At 49.4% G+C, this 15,059-nt stretch overlaps 1 protein-coding gene across 1 annotated transcript in view; it reads right to left on the bottom strand.

Moving 5' to 3' along the window:
- Window positions 1-3,115: 3,115 nt before the first annotated feature.
- Window positions 3,116-15,059, bottom strand: part of arnt2 (aryl-hydrocarbon receptor nuclear translocator 2) — a 576,442-nt gene continuing 564,498 nt past the window's right edge. Inside the window, exon 19 of the mRNA XM_070858690.1 lies at window positions 3,116-3,192. The gene's annotated coding sequence lies outside the window, so the exon portion shown is untranslated. The remainder of the gene's footprint in view (window positions 3,193-15,059) is intronic.

Genomic DNA, 15,059 nt, shown 5'->3' on the forward strand with positions numbered 1-15,059 from the left:
ATGAGAGAAATCAAAAATGAAAAGAGGTATATGAGATACGGTGAGTGAATAGTAAAATGGATGGGGGTGAAGCAGGTAGAAGGGGAAGCACGAAACTGGCAAAACAGGGCTAGCTCCAGCTGATGGGACCCCGGCTAAAGGAAAAAAACAGGCCACCACTTAACCACTTCACAGATCATCTTACTTCTTTTTGTGCGTGTGCATGTCTGGGTATGTACACGTGTCTGTGTGTGTGTGTGTCTGTGTATGCTCTTGTGCGCGTATCTGCGCTTGATTGTGCACGTGTGTGTGTCTGTCTGTGTGTGGGGAGTGTGTGTCTGTGTGTGCATGTGTGTGTGGCTCTGTGTGTCTGTGTGTGCGTGTGTTTGTATGCATGTCTGTGTGTCTCTGTGTATGCATGTGTCTGTGTGTGGTGTGTGTGTGTGCCTGTGGGGGGTGGGGGAGTGTGTGTCTGTGGGGGGGGGGAAGTGTGTGTCTGTGAGTGTGGGGTGTGTGTCTGTGTGTGGGGTGTGTCTGTGTGTGGGGTGTGTGTGTGTGTGGGGTGTGTATGTATATTTCTCCCTCCAATATCCCCTTGTCCTGCTTTGTTTTTAAACATTGTTTATTTGTAATATCTTCTAGCTTTGATAAAGGCTTCACATCCAGATTGTCAATTGCTCTGTTCCTGCCCCAGATGTTGTCTGGGATGCTGTTTGCAGCATTCCTGCTTTCGTTGTTTCAGATTCCCAGCATCTGCAGGATTTTGATTTTGTCCAGCTATATGTAGTTGCAGTTCCTTTCGAGATTTATATAATCGGTGCAGTTTCACACCCACTGCAGCTTTGAGATTGCAATGCCTGGATAAGGATACAATTCAACAGGAATTTCAATCCAATCAATCATATAAATTACTGAGCTGATCAACAGAACTAGTTTTAATATTTCATCTCTTTTTTTCATAATGTATGCCATGTTAAAGAAAGAACTTGCATTTATATAGCGCCTTACACGACATCAGGATGTCTCAAAGCACTTCTCAGCCAATGAAGTACTTTTGAAGTGTAATTACTGCTGTAATGTAGGAAACGTGACAGCCAATTTTCACACAGCAAGCTCCCATAAACAGCAATGTGATAATGACCAGATAATCTGTTTTCAGGTAATTTTTGAGGGATAAATATCAGCCAGGATAACTCCCCTGCTCTTCTTCCAATAGTGCCATGGGATCTTTTATGTCCACCTGAGAGGGCAGGTTAACCTCTCATCTGAAAGACATAAGAACATAAGAAATAGGAGCAGGAGTAGGCCATTCAGCCCCTCGCGCCTGCTCCGCCATTCAATAAGATCATGGCTGATCTGGTCTTGGCCTCAGCTCCACTTCCCTGCCCACTCTCCATAACTCTCAACTCCCTTATCGTTCAAAAATCTGTCTATCTCCACCTTAAATATATTCAATGACCCAGACTTCAGAGCTCTCTGGGGCAGAGAATTCCACAGATTTACAACCCTCTGAAAGAAGAAATTCCTCCTCATCTCAGTTTTTAAATGGGTGACCACTTATTCTGAAACTATGCCCCCCTAGTTCTAGATTCCCCCACAAGGGGAAATATCCTCTCTGCATCTAACTTGTCGAGCCCCTCCGACAGTGCAGCATTCCCTCAGTACTGTACTGGTATGTTAACTTAGATTATCTGCTCGAATCTCTGGAGTGAGGCTTGAACCAACGACCTTCTGACTCAGAGTCAAGGCTGACAACGTGGCTCAGTTTTGACATTGTTCAAATCATTTCATTAGTTACCAAATCTGATGCTCAAGTCACTTCTCTCCCTATTTCAAAAGGCACTTTCTTACCTTAACCTTCAGGTCCCAGGACATCAGTGTTCACAACTATATTCTTACAACATCACTAGCAAACATGCTCTACATAAGATGGCTCTCAACACAGTAACTGTCATCATGTGACCTTGCCACATGACCCTTTACTCTTTACATCAGTTGTCCACTAGGTGGAGCAGCAGTTCGCTAGGGGGAGCTCTATTTCAACAAGGATTCCCACATCCCTACAGCAGACTCTCAGATTTACACTATCGTTCCTCCTGTAGTTGCTGGCCCAAATTTATTAAGATCATCATAGGAGCTGGGAATAGATGTGGAGCCTATTCTGCACCTGTGAGCTTCCATCATGATGCAGAATACAGGAGGCGTCTAATAGGACGGTAGACTACAAGACCCCTATTGATCTGCACCTACACTGATGTTGGGAGTGAGGAGTTCAGGGTCAGTATATAATAAGTGGGGTCGACAACAAAACCAGACACTTCTATTATCAACAACCTGCCCATATATAATACTACTCACCTCAGAGACCTGTGGCACTGACAGAGGTTAATTGAACCACATTATTTCTGAAATAATCTACTGAGAACCAGAACTAGTTGAAAAGGTGCTTGATAGAGATTTCATCTCCTCTCAATTCACTGAGGTCAAGGTGAGAAAATAATTCTGCTCTTAATTGAACCATCAGCAGTCTCTTTCAGGGTCGAATCGCCTCGCATGTGTCTGAGCTGATTGATGCAGCAAACATGAGTACAAGTCACCTTATGCCAAAACGATCCGTAACAAATCTCACCACTGAGTTTGCCTTGAGATTCATTATTACAAATAGAGCATGCATAGGGTTGCCAACCCTCCCGGATTCCCCTGGAGTCTCCAGGAATTGTAGATCCCAGGACACTGCTGTGAACAACACCCGGGAGAAAGCTGATAGAGGCAATGTGTTTTATTTTCATTTTCATGACACACCTTTTGCTCTTTGTTTTAAAAATATTGGAATTGGAAAAAATGCCATTGGCAGGGCGGGAGGTCAGGTGATTAAAACCTCCAGGAATACATGCAACCAGAGTTGGCAACTCTAACTGGCCTTCTCCTAGTGTCCTTTCCATAAAATACACAACATTGGTTTGAGGTGGTGGGGCTGGCACTGTTACAGGCCGTCTGTATAACCTGGGCCAGAAGCTGGGGCCTCCTGTGGTCCTGTAGCTCACGGCGTGGCCGTGGAGCTGAGGGCTGCTGTTCCAGTCATGAAGGCTCCAGGATTCATGCGAAGGTCCTTAAAGGGTCACGGAGCACCATAAGGTGGAAATTTGCTCTTTTTTTTCCCACCACAGCGCCTCTTCGGAACAGTTCCCGGGAAGTGCCACCTCTGCAGGAGTTCTGAAAGTGGCAAAAGATTTTATTTGTTCAATTTGGACACTATATATTAAGAACATAAGAAATAGGAGCAGGAGTAGGTCATACGGCCACTCGAGCCTGCTACGCCATTCAATAAGATCATGGCTGAACTCAGCTCCACTTCCCTGCCCACTCCCCAACAGCGATATTGTCAGTGCAATGTCGCTGTTATTGACAAAGGCTCCATACCTGAACTGTCAACGCCTCCGAGGTTGCTTGACCTGCTGTTTGCAGCATTTGTCTTCTCTTTGCCTGATTGATCAATCAACACTTCCATCTCCTCCCCCCACTGAATGGAATAAGACAGCGGCCCAATCACAGTGCTGCAATCCCCAAGGTGCGGTGGACAATGCCGGCTGCCCTAAGCCCAACCTGAAGCCCATCCTCAGTATCAGTAAATTCCCACATTCCTTTTACAATAGTTAGATGTGTGAAGCCCTTGGAAGGTGAGGTCACGGCAGGATTGTGCATTGTAAGTTGCAGCTTGAAAAATTGTGCCGTGCTGAAGTGTGGGTATGTGTGAAATCACCTGAAAAAGCTGTAAGGTTGCTCGAGAGCTCGACGTGTGGAACAGGTTACAAGGCAACATTTTGTGCCGTGGAATGCATCATGACCCGGTATAGTTGGGTCATCTTAACTTGCCAGGCTCATAAGTACATAAGAAATAGGAGCAGGAGTAGGCCATACGGTCCCGCGAGCCTGCTCTGCCATTTAATATGATCATGGCTGATCTGATCATGGATTCAGGTCCACTTCCCTGCCCTCTCCCCATAACCCCTTATTGCCTTATCGGTTAAGAAACTGTCTATTTCTGTCTTAAATCCATTCAATGTCCTGGCTTCCATAGATCTCTGAGGCAGCGAATTCCACAGATTTACAACCCTCTGAGAAAATAAATTCTTCCTCATCTCTGTTTTAAATGGGCGGCTCCTTATTCCAAGATTATGCCCCCTAGTTCTAGTCTCCCCCATCAGTGGAAACATCCTCTCTGCATCCACCTTGTCAAGCTCCTTAGTGGACCACATACATTCTTGGGTCCCAAATATATGGTAGAGCGTTCAGCCTGCCCAGCACCCTCTGCCGGGCCAGGTGCCCTGCTAGTTTGTGGGGTGGAGCTGTGTCTGTTTCCCTCTCACTGCTTGTACAGCAACACCTCAATTTAGCTCGGCATCAAACAAGGGGTTGGGGACTACTGTGTTCCACTATTTAATCAACAACTTGTATTTATAAAGCATCTTTAATGTAGTAAAACATCCCAAGATGTTCCACATGAGTGTAATCAAACATCATCATCATAGGCAGTCTCTCGAAGCGAGGATGACTTGCTTCCACACCAAAAAGGGATGAGTTCACAGGTGTTTCAATGAAGAACCTAATATTCCAGATCCCGAACTACATACTGAAGGGTGGAAGATGCCTGTGCGTGGATATTTTTAACGTGTGGTGATCGTTGCACACCAGCTTGACAGAGCTAGGTCTTGGTCCAGTGGCAAGGGTTAACCAAGACAACTGGAGACCAGCTCTGCTGCACGGGCCTAGTGCGCACACATATCGCAGTGTGGGCTGCCCTGTGCTGCCCCTGGGCCCTCGCCTCTCCTTGGCCCCAAACTCACGCCTCTTCCGGGTCCCGATCACATCCCTCTACATTCTCTCGCCGCTCCTTCGCCCCACTCCTGCTGTACCTGCCCACGCTCCAATCACCGACCTGGACCTTGATGACGTCCCACTTCACTGCCTTCGTCCTCCTGCACCAGCTCGCGCTGTACCTTGCCGTGGTACGCCGCCACGCTGTCCAGGGTCCACTGCTCGCCGCTCCTTTTATAGCCTCGACCTGCCTCTGATGATCTCACGTAGGTCGGGGCCGCCACGCAAACATAATTTGACACCGAGATACATAATGAGATATTAGGACGGGTGACCAAAAGCTTGGTCAAAGAGGTCGGTTTTAAGGAGAGTCTTAAAGGAGGAAAGAGAGACGGAGAGGTAGAGAGGTTTAGGGAGGGAATCACAGAGCTTAGGACCCAGGCAGCTGAAGGCACGGCCACCAATGGTGAAGTGATGAAAATCAGGGATGCACAAGAGGCCAGAATTGGAGGGGCGCAGAAATCTCGGAGGGTTGTAGGGCCGGAGGAAGTTACAGAGTTAGGGAGGGGTGAGGCCATGGAGGGATTTGAAAATAAGGATGAGAATTTTAGAATTGAGGCATTGTTGGAGCGGGAGCCAAGAGAGGTCATCGAGCAAAGGGGGTGATGGGTGAGCGGGACTTGCTGCGAGTTAGGACACGGGGCAACGAGCACAGGGGGTGATGGGTGAATGGGACTTGCTGCGAGTTAGGACACGGGGCATCGAGCACAGGGGGTGATAGGTGAGCGGGACTTGCTGCGAGTTAGGACACGGGGCAACGAGCACAGGGGGTGATGGGTGAATGGGACTTGCTGCGAATTAGGACACGGGCAGCAGAGTTTTCGATGAGCTGAAGATTACAGATGTTGGAAGATGGGAGGTCAGCCAGGAGAGCGTTGGAATAGTGTAGTCTGGAGGTAACTAAAGAATGGCAAGGGTTTCGGCAGTAGATGGGCTGAGGCGGGCGATGTTACGGAGGTAGAAGGAGGCGGGCTTGGTGAATCACAGACTCGGTTTCCTGCCTTGATACCTGCCTTTGCTTTCTCCACATCATCTGTGCCCCACCACCCCTCGCCCCCCTTGCAGCCTTTAGTAAAGCTGACAAATCCTTTTCAGCATTTCTAAAATCGAGATTTTTTTCACCCCAATCTGGCCACATCTCTTTTAACTTTATTCCAGAAACTTTAAAGGCGACTGGATCACACCTCTTCATCCCGTGCATTGGAGACGCACAGAACTGATTGAAATTACAGTGCAAGGCCAGCTTTATGTCCCAGTTTATTTTGTCACCAGTTTTGGACAAAGAGCATTTCCAGTGCCCAGGGACCTATCACACCCGAAGAATCCAACCAAATCGACCCCAAGCAGCCCATTTTATAAGTTGGCCACATTCAACAACCTTGAACAACTCTTTGGGCGACCCAGGTCACTTCCCTGGCCAGATCTGCAAAGACTGGCCCCGCCCCCGCCTTCCTAAAGGTGTCAGTTGTGGCTCAGTGGGTAGCACACTTGCCTCTGAGTCAGAAGGACGTAGGTTCAAGTCATACTCCAGAGACTTCAGCACAAACATCTCAGCTGACATTCCAGTGCTGCACTGTCGGAGGTGCTGTCTTTCGAATGAGATGTTAAACCAAGGCCCCGTCTGCGCTCTCGGGTGGATATAAAAGATCCCATGGCACTATTTCAAAGACGAGGAGAGGAGTTAACACGCTGTACTGGCCAACATATATCCCTCAGCCAACATCACTAAAACAAATTATCTAGTTGTTATCTCATTGTTGTTTGTGGGAGCTTGCTGTGCACAAATTGGCTGTCACACTGCACACATTACAACAGGTACTGCACTTCAAAAGCGCTCTACTTGGAACTCCTACACGGCAAATGAGCCAAAGGTGGGCAGCGGAAACGTTTCAAGGACACCCTCAAAGCCACCTTGATAAAATGCAACATCCCCACCGACATCTGGGAGTCCCTGGCCAAAGACCGCCCTAAGTGGAAGAAGAGCATCCGGGAGGGCACTGAGCACCTCGAGTATCATCGCCAAGAGCATGCAGAAAGCAAGCGCAGACAGCGGAAGGAGCATGCGGCAAACCAGACTCCCCACCCACCCTTTCCTTCATCCACTGTCTGCCCCACCTGTGACAGAGACTGTAATTCCCGTATTGGGCTGTTCAGTCACCTAAAAACTCACTTTTAGAGTGGAAGCAAGTCTTCCTCGATTTCGAGGGACTGCCTATGATGATGATAGACTTCAAAAAGTACTTAATTGGCTGCAAAGCCCTGAGGTCATGAACGCCGCTTTATAAAAGTAAAGCTTTTGTTCATTGCACTGGGATAGATGGTGTCCGGCCTGTCGCTGGGCATACTGGCTGCCACTCGAACACTCGGCCTCTGACAGGTCTGGGCCAAAATAACTCCCGATCTCGGCAATCATGACACCCCTCTGAAGTGGGAAACCATATTTGGAGCGGACAGAGGTTACATCCCAAACAAGACCCCCGGAAGCTGAAAGTGAAGCTTGGAACCTGGTGCTTCAGGTCCTGACCTGGGTACTGGGCCTACCACTGCACTCCTGCATATCCCAGCAGAGTACATTCACATCACAATAATACGTCTACCCTTCCTACACTGTGAATCCTAAATCTCAATGGACGGATGCCCACCAGCAACTAGCTCATGGCTGCCAAAGCCAGTTTGATTTCTGACCCATTACAGATTGTTCGGGGGAGGTGACCCCCATTCATTTTCTCAGGCAGACTTCATACTTCGATCACAGGTTTGGTCTTACGACGCACAGCACCACCCATTTCCTAGGGCGGAATCCGAACAGCGATCTTGTTCCTTCTAACAGTAGCACATACTGTCCTTGTGCTTTGTGCCTGACAGTATTCATTCTATCTCAAACTTAACCTTCCCGAATGCCCACATCACAAGCTGGCATCACTTCACTGCCATCTGTACTACCCGATGGAATAAGATCAAATAAACCATTTCAATCTGTCAAGGCCCGCTTTGATCTCAAATGTTTTGACAGGGTAGGCAGTGAATAATCGTTTCCACTGGTTGGTAATCACCAGAAGCACAGAGGGGGAAGTTGGAAGAAATGTTTTCATGCAGAAGGTTATTAAACAAGAAAGAAGAAAGACTTGCTTTTATATAGCGCCTTTCACAACCTCGGGTCGCCCGAAAGCGCTTTACAGCCAATGAAGTACTTCTGAAGTGTCGTCACTTGTGCATACCAAGCTCCCACAAACAGCAATGTGAAAATGACCAGATAATCTGTTTTTTTGTTATGTTGGTTGAGAGATAAATATTGGCTAGGACACTGGTATAGAACTTCCCTGTTCTACCTTGAAATAGTGCCCTGGGATCTTTTACGTCCATGAGAGGGTTTAACATCTCATCCAACAGACGGCACCTCCGACAGTGCATCACTCCCTCAGCACTGCACTGGAGTGTCAGCCTGAATTTTGTGCTTAAGTCTCTGGAGTGGGACCTGAACCCACAACCTTCTGACTCAGAGACAAAGGTGCTGCCCACTGAGCCACAGCTGACACCCTAAAGGTGTCAAGGAACTATTGAGGCAGAGCCTGTTGCACGATTTAAGAGGGAATTGGATATGTATTGGCAAAGACAGAATAGGAAATGGGGAAATGGGGAAAGTTCAGCAAAAATGAGATTAGTTGCAGCTGAAGATCTTGCACCAGCACAGTGATGGGCGAATGGCATCCTTCCAGGCTGTAGTTTTTAATGTGTCTGTGATCAAACATTAAATGTACCATTCCAATCAGGATTTAATTTCAGTTTAGTACAGGGTCATCGCAGTACAAGTAGCAGGCATGGTAATCCGGGAAAGCTTGCGCTTCCTGGGCAAATGGATTTCTCGGAAGTCTCCCATCTCCAACGTAACCTCTCCTAATGTCCATCATCAGATGCTGATCTGTGCTGTCTGATGGAAAAACTTGAAAGGCTTACTTTTATAAAGCGATTTTCATGACCTCAGGATGTTCCCCTTTCACTTCACATCCAATGAAGTACTTTTGAAATGTAGTCACTGTTGTAATGTAGGAAATAAGGTCAAATAAAGCGCAGTCAGTCTGCAAGGAACACTTCAAACAGAGTAGCCCTGATACTTATCAGAAGTGTGACCTGGAGAGAGTTTAAGAGACGTGGATTCAAAGCGTGTGCATCAACCATGCCCCTCACATGTTAGATAGATTAATGTAGTACAGGTACAGAGTACTACCATTAAATATAGTGCAGGATGCAATGTGAAATCCTGAAAACTCCAAACAGCAGTTGTATCAGGATGTTTTTCTATGTTAAAGGCACTATATAAATAGAAACATAGAAAATAGGTGCAGGAGTAGGCCATTCAGTCCTTCGAGCCTGCACCACCATTCAATATCATGGCTGATCATTCACCTCAGTACCCCTTTCCTGCTTTCTGTCCATACCCCTTGATCCCTTTAGCCGTAAGGGCCATATCTAACTCCCTCTTGAATATATCCAATGAACTGGCATCAACAACTCTCTGCGGCAGGGAATTCCATAGGTTAACAACTCTCTGAGTGAAGAAGTTTCTCCTCATCTCAGTCCTAAAAGGCTTACCCCGTATCCTAAGACTGTGTCCCCTGGTTCTGGACTTCCCCAATGTCGGGAATATTCTTCCTGCATCTAACCTGCCCAGTCCCGTCAGAATCTTATACATTTCTATGAGATCCCCTCTCATCCTTCTAAACTCCAGTGTATAAAATCCCAGTTGATCCAGTCTCTCCTCATATGTCAGTCCAGCCATCCCTGGAATCAGTCTGGTGAACCTTCGCTGCACTCCCTCAATTGCAAGAACGTCCTTCCTCAGATTAGGAGAACAAAACTGAACACAATATTCCAGGTGAGGCCTCACCAAGGACCTGTACAACTGCAGTAAGCCCTCCCTGCTCCTATACTCAAATCCCCTAGCTATGAAGGCCAACATGCCATTTGCCTTCTTCACCGCCTGCTGTACCTGCATGCCAACTTTCAATGACTGATGAACCATGACACCCAGGGTCCCGTTGTACCTTCCCTTTTCCTAATCTGCTGCCATTCAGATAATATTCTGCCTTTGTGTTTTTGCCACCAAATTGGATAACCTCACATTTATCCACATTATACTGCATCTGCCATGCATTTACCCACTCACCTAACCTTTCCAAATCACCCTGCAGCCTCTTAGCATCCTCCTCAGCTCACAACGCCACCTAGTTTAGTGTCATCTGCAAACTTGAAGATATTACACTCAATTCCTTCATCCAAATCATTAATGTATATTGTAAAGAGCTGGGGTCCCAGCACTGAGCCCTGCGGCACTCCACTAGTCACTGCGTCCCATTCTGAAAAGGACCCGTTTATCCCAACTCTCTGCTTCCTGTCTGCCAACCAATTCTTTATCCGCCCCAGTACATTACCCCCAATACCATGTGCTTTGATTTTGCACACCAATCTCTTATGTGGGACCTTGTCAAAGACCTTTTGAAAGTCCAAATACACCACATCCACTGGTTCTCCCTTGTCCACTCTACTCGTTACATCCTCAAAAAATTCCAGAAGATTTGTCAAGCATGATTTCCCTTTCATAAATCCATGCTGACTTGGATCGATCCTGTCACTGCTTTCCAAATGCTCTGCTATTTCATCCTTAATAATTGATTCCAACATTTTCCCCACTACTGATTCACATAAGAACCTTTCTCATCTGCTGCTGAAACCCCCATCCATGCTTTTGTTACTTCTAGACTTGACTCGCATCTTCCTCCCTCCATAAACTTGAGCTCATCCAAAACTCCGCCTCCCATGTCCTAACTCGCCCCAAATCGCACTCACCCATCACCCCTGTGCTCGCTGACCTACATTGGCTCCCGGTCCGGCAACGCCTCAAATTTAAAATTCTGATCCTTTATTTCAGGTCCCTCCATGGCCTTGCCCCTCCCTATCTCTGTAATCTCCTCCAGCCCCACAGCCGCCCCTCCCCCCCCCTCCCCGAGATATCGGCACTCCTCCAATTATTGCTCATCTCCAATTTCCTTCACTCCACCATTGGCAGTCTTGCCTTCAGCTGCCGAGCACCTAAAATCTGTAATTCACTCCCTAAACCTGTCCGCCTCTCTCTCCTCCTCAAAAATGATCTCTTTGACCAAGCTTCTGGTCACCTGTCCTGATATGATCTTATTTTGTCAGATAACGCTCGAGTCAAGAGCCTTAGAGCATCTAACTATGTTAAAGGCGCTATATAAATACACGTTTTTTAATAAAATGTTTGGTGTGTGTAATTTACTCCTTTCTCAATGCTTATTCTTGGTGTTTTTCTCAATGGATGCTCCACCTCGATGACACCAATCAGATTGAACTATTGATCTTTTTCTGAGTTGTTATTGCAGCTCCCAATCGCACCAAATATATTCTTATATTCACTGGAATTTAGAAGAATGAGAGGGGATCTCATAGAAACATATAAAATTCTGACGGGATTGGACAGGTGAGATGCAGGAAGAATGTTCCCGATGTTGGGGAAGTCCAGAACCAGGGGTTACAGTCTAAGGATAAGGGGTAAGCCATTTAGGACCGAGATGAGGAGAAACTTCTTCACTCAGAGAATTGTGAACCTGTGGAATTCTCCACCACAGAAAATTGTTGAGGCCAATTCGTTAAATATATTCAAAAGGGAGTTAGATATGGCCCTTCCGGCTAAAGGGATCAAGGGGTATGGAGAGAAAGCAGGAATGGGGTTTTGAAGTTGCATGATCAGCCATGATCATATTGAATGGTGGTGCAGGCTCGAATGGCCTAATCCTGCACCTATTTCCTATGTTTCTATTTTCTATGTTTCTATTCCATCAAAAGATGGGCACGGACTCCAGCTCTCGCTATGTGTTTGTCCTGGGAAAATCTGGCTGCCCTGCTCCCCCTGCGACGATAACAAGCAGCAGCCCTGGTTGAACAAATATTTTAATATTCATTGAATCAATAATTGCACAGGAGCCAGTACACTCCTTGCCTCGAGCAAAGTTCTCATCGTCTGCTGCACTATTTTATCACTTTTTATTCTGTTGTTTATTTACTGCATTTAATTACAAGTCTCTGTTGGCGAATATTGTTAAAAAGGCAAGGAGAAAAGAAAACTTGCATTTATAGAGCACCTTTCATGACCTCAGGATGTCCCAATGTGCTTTGCAGCCAATAAAGTACTTTTTTGCAGTGCAGTCACTGTTGTAATGTAGGAAACGCAGCAGCCAATTTGTGCACAGCAAGCTCCCACAAACAGCAGTGACCGGATAATCTGTTTTTGTGCTGATGTTGGTTGAGGGATAAATGCTGGCCAGGACACTGAGAACTCCCCTGTTCTTCCAATAGTTTTAGTGAAGTTGGTTCAGCGATACTTGTTGGCCAGGGCACTATATTAAATTTTCAAAACAATTCGTGCTTCTGAAATCAAACCTCATTTACTTCCTTTTTATCCTGAACATTATTCAGAGTGAACCCGATTCATGAGCAAATCCAACATTTCCGTGCTGGTTAGACTTACAGCAAATCAACCAGAAGGTGAAACAGATAGCCCGTACCCCACAGACAGCCTGTACCTCACAGAATCCGTACCCCACAGACCCCCCCGTACTCCACAGACAGCCCATACCCCACAGACCCCCCCATACCCCACAGACGGCCCGTACCCCACAGACGGCCCGTACCCCACAGACACCCCCGTACCCCACAGACACCCCCGTACCCCACAGATGTTCTGTACCCCACAGACAGTCCGTATACCAGACTCCCCCGTACCCCACAAACACCCCAATACCCCACAGACGGCCCGTACCCCACAGACAGTCCGTACCCCACAGACGGGCCGTACCCCACAGATGACCCATACCCCACAGACACCCCCGTACCCCACAGACCCCCCGTACCCCACAGACCCTCCCATACCCCACAGGCGGCCCGTACCCCACAGACCCCACGTACCCCACAGACCCTCCCATACCCCACAGATACCCCGTACCCCACAGACAGCCCATACCCCACAGGCGGCCCATACCCCACAGACACCCCCGTACCCCACAGACGGCCCGTACCCCACATATGGTCCGTACCCCACAGACCCCCCCGTACCCCAGACAGTCCCGTACCCCACAGATGGTCCATACCCCATAGACCCCCGCGTACCCCACAGACAGCCCATACCCCACATACCCCCCTCGTACCCCACATACAGTCCCGTACCCCACAGAGTCCGTACCCCACAGACAGTCCGTACCCCACAGACAGTCCGTACCCCACAGGCGGCCCGTACCCCACAGAGGGCCCGTACCCCACAGACGCCCCCGTACCCCACAGACGGCCCATACCCCACAGACACCCCCATACCCCATAGACAGTCCGTACCCCAGACTCCATCATACCTCACAGACCCCCCCATACCCCACAGACCCCCCCATACCCCACAGACAGTCCATACCCCACAGACACCCCCGTGCCGCACAGACAGTCACGTACCCCACAGAAACCCCCGTACCCCACAGACAGTCCATACCCCACAGACACCCCCGTGCCGCACAGACAGTAACGTACCCCACAGACACTCCCGTACCCCACAGTCAGTCCATACCCCACAGACGGTCCGTACCCTACAGGCGGCCCGTACCCCACAGCACCCCCGTACCCCAGTCTGTACCCCACAGACAGTCCGTACCCCACAGACAGCCCCATACCCCACAGACACCCCCGTACCCCACAGACTCCCCCGTACCCCACAGACAGTCCGTACCCCACAGGCAGTTCATACCCCACAGACACCCCTGTACCCCACAGACCCCCCGTACTCCACATACACCCCCGTACCCCAAAGACACCCCCGTACCCCACAGACAGCCCGTACCCCACAGACACCCCGTACCCCACAGACCCCCCCGTACCCCACAGACAGCCCGTACCCCACAGACCCCCTTACCCCACAGACACCCCGTACCCCACAGTCACCCCCGTACCCCACAGACACCCGCCGTACCCCACAGACAGCCCATACACCAGTCTACCCCGTACCCCACAAACTCCCGCCGTACCCCACAGATAGTCCTGATGTTGGTTGAGGGATAAATGCTGGCCAGGACACTGAGAACTCCCCTGTTCTTCCAATAGTTTTAGTGAAGTTGGTTCAGCGATACTTGTTGGCCAGGGCACTATATTAAATTTCCAAAACAATTCGTGCTTCTGAAATCAAACCTCATTTACTTCCTTTTTATCCTGAACATTATTCAGAGTGAACCCGATTCATGAGCAAATCCAACATTTCCGTGCTGGTTAGACTTACAGCAAATCAACCAGAAGGTGAAACAGATAGCCCGTACCCCACAGACAGCCCGTACCTCACAGAATCCGTACCCCACAGACCCCCCCCCGTACTCCACAGACAGCCCATACCCCACAGACCCCCCCATACTCCACAGACAGCCCGTACCCCACAGACCCCCCCGTACTCCACAGACAGCCCATACCCCACAGACCCCCCCATACTCCACAGACAGCCCGTACCCCACAGACCCCCCCATACTCCACAGACAGCCCATACGCCACAGACCCCCCCATACTCCACAGACAGCCCATACCCCACAGACCCCCCCATACTCCACAGACAGCCCGTACCCCACAGACCCCCCCGTACTCCACAGACAGCCCACACCCCACAGACCCCCCCATACTCCACAGACAGCCCGTACCCCACAGACGGCCCATACCCCACAGATGGCCCGTACCCCACAGACACCCCCGTACCCCACAGACAGTCCGTATACCAGACTCCCCCGTACCCCACAAACACCCCAATACCCCACAGACGGCCCGTACCCCACAGACAGTCCGTACCCCACAGGCGGGCCGTACCCCACAGATGACCCATACCCCACAGACACCCCCGTACCCCACAGACCCCCCGTACCCCACAGACCCTCCCATACCCCACAGGCGGCCCGTACCCCACAGGCCCCACGTACCCCACAGACCCTCCCATACCCCACAGATACCCCGTACCCCACAGACGGCCCATACCCCACAGGCGGCCCATACCCCACAGACACCCTCGTACCCCACAGACGGCCCATACCCCACATATGGTCCGTACCCCACAGACCCCCCCGTACCCCAGACAGTCCCGTACCCCACAGACGGCCCATACCCCACATACCCCCCTCGTA

This window comes from Pristiophorus japonicus, chromosome 17 (genome assembly GCF_044704955.1).
Source record: "Pristiophorus japonicus isolate sPriJap1 chromosome 17, sPriJap1.hap1, whole genome shotgun sequence".
NCBI lineage: Eukaryota > Metazoa > Chordata > Chondrichthyes > Pristiophoridae > Pristiophorus > Pristiophorus japonicus.